Source organism: Sebastes fasciatus, chromosome 17 (genome assembly GCF_043250625.1).
Source record: "Sebastes fasciatus isolate fSebFas1 chromosome 17, fSebFas1.pri, whole genome shotgun sequence".
Lineage (NCBI taxonomy): Eukaryota > Metazoa > Chordata > Actinopteri > Perciformes > Sebastidae > Sebastes > Sebastes fasciatus.
In genome coordinates this window covers 26,396,494-26,405,216 of record NC_133811.1, presented here as the reverse complement: position 1 = coordinate 26,405,216, position 8,723 = coordinate 26,396,494, and positions in this window count along the sequence as shown.

Here is an 8,723-nt window from a genome sequence, read left to right as displayed (position 1 = left end):
ACCTCTCCAACACAGTGTTAGTGTGTTGATTGCAGGCTTTTGAAGAATATTAAATCATCAGCTGCACATGGTAGTTCCTCACACCAGCAGCAGAGGGAGTGAGGGAGGTTTGCCTCTCTGCAGTAGATTCATCTTCCTTAAGGGACACTGTGTCAACTGCAGAGACAAACCGGTCTGTTATCAGATGCTCTCTGGAGCCGGAGGGCATTTCTGTTTTTATTTGCTGCAGATAAATGCATTGAACATGTGTGCTCAGTGTCATAATCAATTCTGTTGATTCTGCCACAAAGATAAAGCTGGAGAACTAAGCTGCCATGTTAGTTAGTCCAATTATGTGATGCTTCTTGTTGTATTCAGTGACCTTGGTTGCCTTCCAACACGTTGCAGTCAGACTCTGGACCAGACTGGAACACCAAACAACCATGATGAACCACGAGCACGCTGTCTGCCTCCAATACTGAGAGATTTACTGTCTCCATATATGACAGGAAGCTCTGATATGAAAGATTTACTGAATATCCCTCTGATCCACGATGCTCCCCTGCAGCGTTGACTGTCTGTGGGTTCACCAGGTGCATAATGGGGCCCTTTTTATACACCAAGCGCAGGAGATTTGTGAGAACACATCTGTGAAACTAATGAATATAAAGCAGCAAGTGTAAATAGTGTGATAATCAAAGGGACGCTTTGAATTTCTGTGCGAACATCTCATTTGCACATTATTTAACAGGTGTGAGGCGGAAAAATGAGCAGAGAAACATAAAGAAGGACGGATCGCTGTAAAGTAAGAAATTAAATATTTGATTTGTCGATTACACAAATTTTCATATGAATAGTTTCCTGCACCGGAGACTCGAATTGCCGTAAAATTGTCTTTTAAGAATTAGGGTCAATTAAAAAGATATTTCTTTAGTTTACTAGCATGCAGGCGTAGCCGGACCTGCTAAACAAAGCACAGAGAAGATTACAACACACATAAAAGGAGAGTGACTTCATTCTCTGCCAACCTGTTCTCACTCCCAACTCATCAAATACCGCCGTTTGGTATATGTGCCCCTTGTTGTCGGATACGGACGCCCTTTAGCGACTGCAAGCGACGCAGATGGAGAGATCTCACTGCATCCTTATCAGGTGATGAAGAGGAGTAAGTAAGTACATAAGTGGTTAACATTAGTAACATGATTTGAGCTGTTGTGGAGTTTTGACTCCTCATAGTAAATGTAACGTTATCGTCGGCTGCTGACTGGTTAGCGAGCGTTAACTGTAACGTTCCCGTTAACATCCAACAGTTTCAACGTTAGCTAACTGGTAACGAGGTCGATGTCGTGAGGTCAGAGGCCGGCGGTATGTGCTGTGTGTTTATGTGCGGGACGGATCGGATCGGGCACTGACAGTGCGTGTGCGTGTATTTATGTTATCAAGAAGGTTTAATAATAACGGTGCGCGACACGAAACGCGCAGTCGTTTTCATCACCGTTCATTCTAATGTAACGGGTGTTTTTCTCTTTCAACTCTCGTCCCAAATTCATCCCAAAATCAATTTTCATCCTCCCAGATCGTATTTTTTTCGACCCCGGCACAACGGGACGTTGTGTTGCCGAAACCTAAACTTCCTGTGAAGACGGAAGTTTATTTTGAAAAGACACTATGCATGTAAAGAGCGTATATTGACACGCCGTCCCTGACACGTCCTAAAGTAACGCGAGAGGGGTAACCCGTGCGTCTGTCTCCGATGCCGAGGGGCACTGACCAAGCGCCGGTATCTGACGAGTTGGGAGTGAGAGTGCGTTGTCATGTTGTCATTGCAAATCTTTGTTGGCGGCTATATTACATTAATGCTCTGATTTTAAATTTAGCACCTTTATGTAAACGTGTTATGGACAAATATTAAAGTGACAGAAAACTAGAAGTATATTATGACCATCTGTGTCAAAATGACATATTATAGAGAAAATCATGATCATTTTCAGATGCCTGCCAGAAGATGATGGACTATGATGCCCATATTACCCCAAAATGTCTGAAATAACACCCATTTATAGTGTGTCGTGCTTTTCCTGTCACATATCTGATGGTGGAGTGAACCTCTAAAGGTGAATGCAAAGACATAGAAATGGAGGGGAAAATCAAAATGATTAAAGATCATCAGAGTGTAACTTCTCTTCTTTTCTGACATTTAAAAATCAGAAAGAGTTCGCAACAATCCTTTTTATTTATGGCTTAAAAAATATCCTGTGGCTCTCCGTTTGAAACGTTTGAAGACAGCATGATATTGTTGAGATGCTAAACAAATGATAGCATTATGCTTGAGTGCCGCGCAGCAACTCCTGCCAAATGTTGATGGAATCGTTGGCTTTCGACCACCAAGACATTTGCATCGAGTTGTTTACCGGCCAAAAGGATTGCTGTGAGGACGCACTGTGGGAAAAGAAACCATTCACATCTTCACGGCTGATCCAATTAGTTCAAACAATGGGATTTATCAGAGACAATGGAGACACTAAATGCGTCACAAAATCAGCGAGTTCTGTCAGCTTTAAAAAGGCACTGGTTCTTTATTTGTTGAATACAAAATGTAAAGTTAGACACAATTAGATGTTGGAGGAAGTGCAGAGACTTTTCTTGGCCCGAGCGTCCACCGAATGGTGACATCAGCTGCTGAGTGTCATAGCTATGTGGTCATCTATAGGCTGCGGGGACTGGTGGGATACGAAGAGGTCATTCAGGGTGACAAATACACACAACAACAACACAAAGGCTTTTCACTCTCAAAGCCAATCGGGACACGATTTGAGACACAATCAAGTATTCCTCCTTTTCCTTTGAGTCACTGTCACCAAGACATTCAACACTTCAACAAACAACTTACGTAAGACTTTAAGGCTCTAAAGCTTTCATGAGACAAATGTGCGTCTTCGGTGAAAAAAACAGCCCTCTGTTGTTGTGTGACGGCAGCTTTCAGGGTCAGACTGATTCATTCTGACTGAAGAAGTCAGAAGTTTGACGCATTTCAACACTTTGACAAATGATTTCACTGCTTTTGATAGCTGCTCCTCTCCGAGTACAACTGGTCTAATTTAAGTGGATGTGGATCGAACCTGCAACCACAGATATAGACAGACAGACAGACAGACAGACAGACAGAGGTCAATGCCTAACCTTAACGATTAGAGGTCAATGCCTAACCTCGACCATTCAAGGTCAATACCTAACCCTAAACAATCGAGATCGATGCATAACCTTAAAGGGACTGTTTGTAACTTCTTACACGTATAAATCAATCCGGGTTGGTGTCCCATGCGCGCTCGTGTGTTGCTATGCTGTTCAGACTCAGACTCCAACACAAACTACACGGAAGCACCAAAACCGCAAAGTTCTATATAGTGAAGCCCGTCTTGCAAAACAGTGTTGGCCGCGGTCAGAGAACACGGGGGAGACCGTAGCGTTGGTCTCCAGGACCGGAGTCTCTGCTCCTCTGCTCCTCTGCCTGCCTGCCTTCACTCAGCTCGCTCCACCTCACGTGCATGCGCGCTCACTCCACACTGCAGAAGAGTTAGTTTAGCTCTGAGAATATCTAGTGAATGTACAGTGGACGTTTGTGCAGAAATAACTGCTGCAGCTCCTCCAGACCAACAGAGGTTTCCCGTGTCTTGTGAAGTGACGGGGCTCCGCAACGAGAAACGTTATCGTCTCCGACCAAAACTCTGGTGTCTTCCCTGTTCCCTCCGGCCGCGGCTGGGAGGCTGAAGCAGGAAAAGCCAACACTAGGATCAGCATTGATTCATGGAGAGACCTTCGTCTGGTCAGTTAACATTACTGCCAAGCAGCTGAAATATAGAGTGATATTGTGGTTTTAGCTGACGGGTGTCGCCTCACTGTGTTGAGCGATGCTCGTTCATGTCTATGTAGATCGAGCACAAGCGTGAGCCCGACGCTGACTTTCGTTGACTTAACAGGTGTCGCTGTTAACAAGCATTTCTGATTCTTACAAACAGTCCCTTTAAGTATCGTGACTTAAGTATCGTGACTTAAGTATCGTGATAATATTGTATCGCGGGGCCTCTGGTCATTCCCCCCTTACTGATTACTGAATGTCTGCACCAAATTGCATGGCAATCCATCCAATAGCTGTCAACACATTTCACTGACAAACCACAAATTTCCACTGCATGGAGGAAAACTCAGGATCACCAAAAGCCTTTGGATTCATCATCTGGGCACCATGAATGTCTGTTCCAAGTTTTATTCTATTCCATCTAGAAGATGTTGAGATATTTGACATGAGTGAAAACTGACGTGCGCATGGCTCTAGAGTAATCTGTAAAGTCAGTAAGATCCATCCTCTGGGCACCGTGAATATATATTTACAGAATATCATGGCAATCCATCCAATAGCTGTTGAGATATTTCAATTTGGACCAAAGTGGTGACCAATCTATATTTCTATCCCTACAGTAGAGCCGCTAGTAGCTTATTTAAACATTACATTTTGTTTGTTTCTCAGCTGATAATATTTCAGGAGGAGTCAAGATGGCTTCGAACAATAAAACTTGAACACTGTTAACATGGGATTGCGTAAAAGTATCAATTTATATAAAGGACAACAAAAGCTGTGACTACTTTTAACTCGCGTGATCTTCAACGCTCTCTGGAGATGAAAATGTGACACTATAAAACTCATTCTGGGAACCTCCCCCGAGCTGCATCTGTTCTCTCACAGAGGTTTCAGAAGTCGTTAAGAAAAGTTTAAAGTAATTACTGGAAAAGCCCAAACTGTCGTTTCAGTTTCTACATGTGATGGAACAGAGGAAGGCTTTCTCTTTCCCTCTCTCTCCAGTAGCAGATAGATATTCAAATGCCTCTCCGAGTGGGCGTCTTTGGTCTAGATCGACATTCCTGCCGGGGTTCAAGGATATCTCCCGTGTTTGTGTCCCACAGCTCTCTCGCAATGGCCGCTATTGTTTCCCCTGCGCTCGGCCGCGACCCTCCAGCCTCAGGAACAAATCCAAGACTCTTCTGGACACGAGGGCTCAAGCAGTGGGGTCGGCCCACTCGTCGCATTCCTGCACCCTACCTCTGTTGGGCCCGTGGGTGCTGCGCCGAGGCTCCACCCGGCAGGACGAACAGACGGAGCACTGTGTACGAGGCAGAGTGGACAAACATGTCTCCCTCTGAGTCCATCTCCATTTTACTGTGTTTATACAGGAAACTATGCAGCTATGTTGCCTCCATACACTTCAATGACATGGGCGCTCATGTTTAGATGAGAGTTTCACCCACTTTCATATTCAGGATTCCTCACGCGTCAAGTTTCTCCACTTTTACAAGGATTTAGATTTTCTCTCAATCATCATCAATAATTATTGCTCTATTTGAGGCACATCTGGCTGCCAAAAGATGAATCATTTTGCATTAGTGTCTGTATTATAAGGACTAACTGTAGGTTAAACATGGTGCTCAGTGGATCTGGTTCAAATAATTCACCAAAATAACAAGTTGTTTTGCATTAAATACAGTTAATGTGTTACTTAGATTTCTTCCAGCAATTCTGCAAAGCATGCCATGAATACTCAGAGTATTTATTTACTTAGATTTACTCCAAATGTATAACTATATACAGATTTGATTTTGCCAATGCATCTGGTAAATGTTGAGATATTTCACTGGATAAGTGAAAACTTTGACCTGCTGGTGGCAATAGAGGAAAATACAGGATCACCTGGGGACATGCACCCCAGGAAATACTAAACAAAACCTACAATGCTTTCCTGGTAAATGGATAAAAGGCACACAGATTCGTTACTGATGAGGCAGAGACGCATTTGCAAAAGTCAAATATTTTATTGGAATAATCAAAGAAAAAGCACCAAATAAGACGGGACTGGAGCAGTAGGGACAGAGAAGATGATTAAACATAAAACAAATTACACAAAACAATATGGGGTTATTAAAATGGTTCTTTATTTTAACAATATCTAAAAAGGCCTAATATGAAATTTAAAATCTAATTTGACCTTAAAATATTACAGTTGCCAGTCCAAAATTAAACAAGGAGGGTGCAAGGGTGCAAACACTAACTCACCTCGGGTGCAACACAGCAAACCTCACAGCTAAACCTTGGTGCAGTCTGTTTGTGTCCCAGTGCTCTTAGCTCGTTCAAGATGAGCCAGGCCTGCGCAGAATCGACCGCCAGCGATCGCAGCGCGATGCATGACGGTTTGATTTGTGTCCGACTTGATCCCAACGTGCTCTGACGTCATGAGCACGTGGGCAACGATAACCTCACGAGATCGAGGCCGTCGCAGTTTTTAGACCCAGGCGCCGCAGTTGCTCTCCACCGACTGCAAGACCCAGGGCATTATGGGAAACGCGTGGATCTCACCTGATCAAAGAGCTGATTGGCTCTTAGTTTTGACAGCAAACACCACGTGTTGTAGAAAGTCCAAACTTTCTGTGATATTTAACGCTAGATTGTAGCTATTAGTCTCATGTTGTGCAACGAAGGTTTCATCTGTTAACAAACATCTTGTGTGGTTGATAATAATAATAATGAAGGTTATTTATATAGCACTTATTAAAACGAATGCTCATTACAAAGTGCTTTACAAGGCGGACATGAAAATAATAAAGGATAGAATACAATGCCAGATACACGCACATTTCCACATATATTTACAAACAAATATAAATAAATCAGAACGTGGTCTGCAAACTAGGCAACAAAACTACAACTTCTTTAGATTTAGGAACAAAACTAGAACTTCTTAAGGTTTAGGCAATAAAACTAGAACTTCTTAAGGTTTAGGCAAAAAAAAAAAAAGTTCAGTTTTGGGAAAATCATTGTGTTTTTGGTTAAAATAATTCCGAACACAAAGACAACTACACATTGTTGGTTTCACACAGGATGCTAACTCCAGTTCACCTTTCATGCTGTCTACACTACCGCACCTGACTTCCGCTTCTGCTTCTGCTCCTGTCATAATCACTACAGTCACTAGAGGTCACTGTCGTGTTCTTTTATACCTTCTTTCGATGATCTACCATGTGAATAGATGATAAAACCTACTAGTGGCTGTAGTAGGCCCCTACTGACCCACATCTATGGGGCTTCTAGCAACTGATAACGCTTATTTAATACCCTGAAAACTGTCTAATCGGCTGGTTATATCGAAATTATGCCACATCTATTCATTGAAATTAGCATTTTGGGAAAATATAATTGTTATTTTAGTTCAATACACCTCTGACTGTTTTGTTGACACTCAAATGTCTAAAACCTTTGATTTTCTCTAGTTATTATGCTTATTTGTGCTTCATCATAAAAGCAGCAGGATAACAGAATAAAAACTTATTTCTGAAGACTGCTTTCATTTGTCATACGTTTTGTGACATGATCCATCTGTTGCAACACAGTTTTGTTTTTGATCTCTAAAAGTTACTTTCTGACTCAAAATAACAAGCAGCCATAACAACAAGTCATCTGTTCTAAAATATTAATATTCTGATGCTGCATGGGTGTTTTATAACACAACTAACCCTGCAACAGATCCGGCTTTGTTCGCTGGCTGCTGCAGCCGCTGCGGGTGAAACAACACATCCAGGACTGCTTGCAGTGTTGAGACGTCGTACGATGGCAAAATAAATCTAAAGTTACTGTGGAGTGCGTTGAGATCCCTCGACTGCACAAACCCCCTATTTTCAAGGTGAACACAGAACACTCTGGTTGGATTTCCTACAAGGAACTAAGACACTTTCCCCCTTGACAATGGGAGGCCAGACATTCTATGCATGGAACACTGACAATGACAGAAACCTGCGTCACCTTGGAAAGAGCAGTTTACAAAACAATCTTCACTCAAGGTCCTCTTACTCACTTGTTCTGGACTTTTAAACACATAAAGTTTGCTCAGCAAATGTTCAAACTTTCCATTATTCTGAGCAATCTTCACTCATTTTGCCTATTTCAGGTTTTGGATTAAATTATGTTGACCTTTAACCCTAAGAAACACACATTTCTGTGTCTTTTTTTAGGGGCGACAGGGGGTCTTTAGCAGGTCAACAGTAGATGTCACATAGAAGTGGTGTACGTCATCTGAAAGCTGAGAACCTGAAGATTAATTTGAGATGCAGCGCAGCACTGTGTGTCAAGTTGTTCTAGTCATAAATCAGAAATAAACACTGTGTTTTGGTTAGGCGTCTATTCAGATTTTGAAAGTTTAGAGTGTATAAGGGCTTGGAACGATATTATGGAAGAACATGATGGCCATTTTTTACCATTCGAGACTTGATAAAAATGATCAATAATCCCTCCAAAATACCACATTAAGACACCAGGACCTTGAGGAACACCATAGAAAAAGCCATGCTGTGATTTGGTATCAAAATCTTTTGACATTTGGAGATTTCTGCAAAAATTGTATTTTCCGACAATTGTATGGCGAGCACTTCTGTTGTGTAAACTGCTCAGAAACCTCCTTATAGTCAATCTACCTAGGAAAGCCATCCATCCTCTGAATGCTCTAGGTCTCTAGTTTGTGGCTGTAAAGTTTCATGAGGCTGTGATTATCCTAGAGGTCACCACATGTCGTTTTATACAGTGAGGTCAAAATATGGTCTCACTACAATGAAATGTCTCCTATGGGGACTAACATCATCACACATCAATACAGTTGGGCTCATTGGATCCACAAGAGTCTCAGCTTTACAGTGATGCCCAATTTATG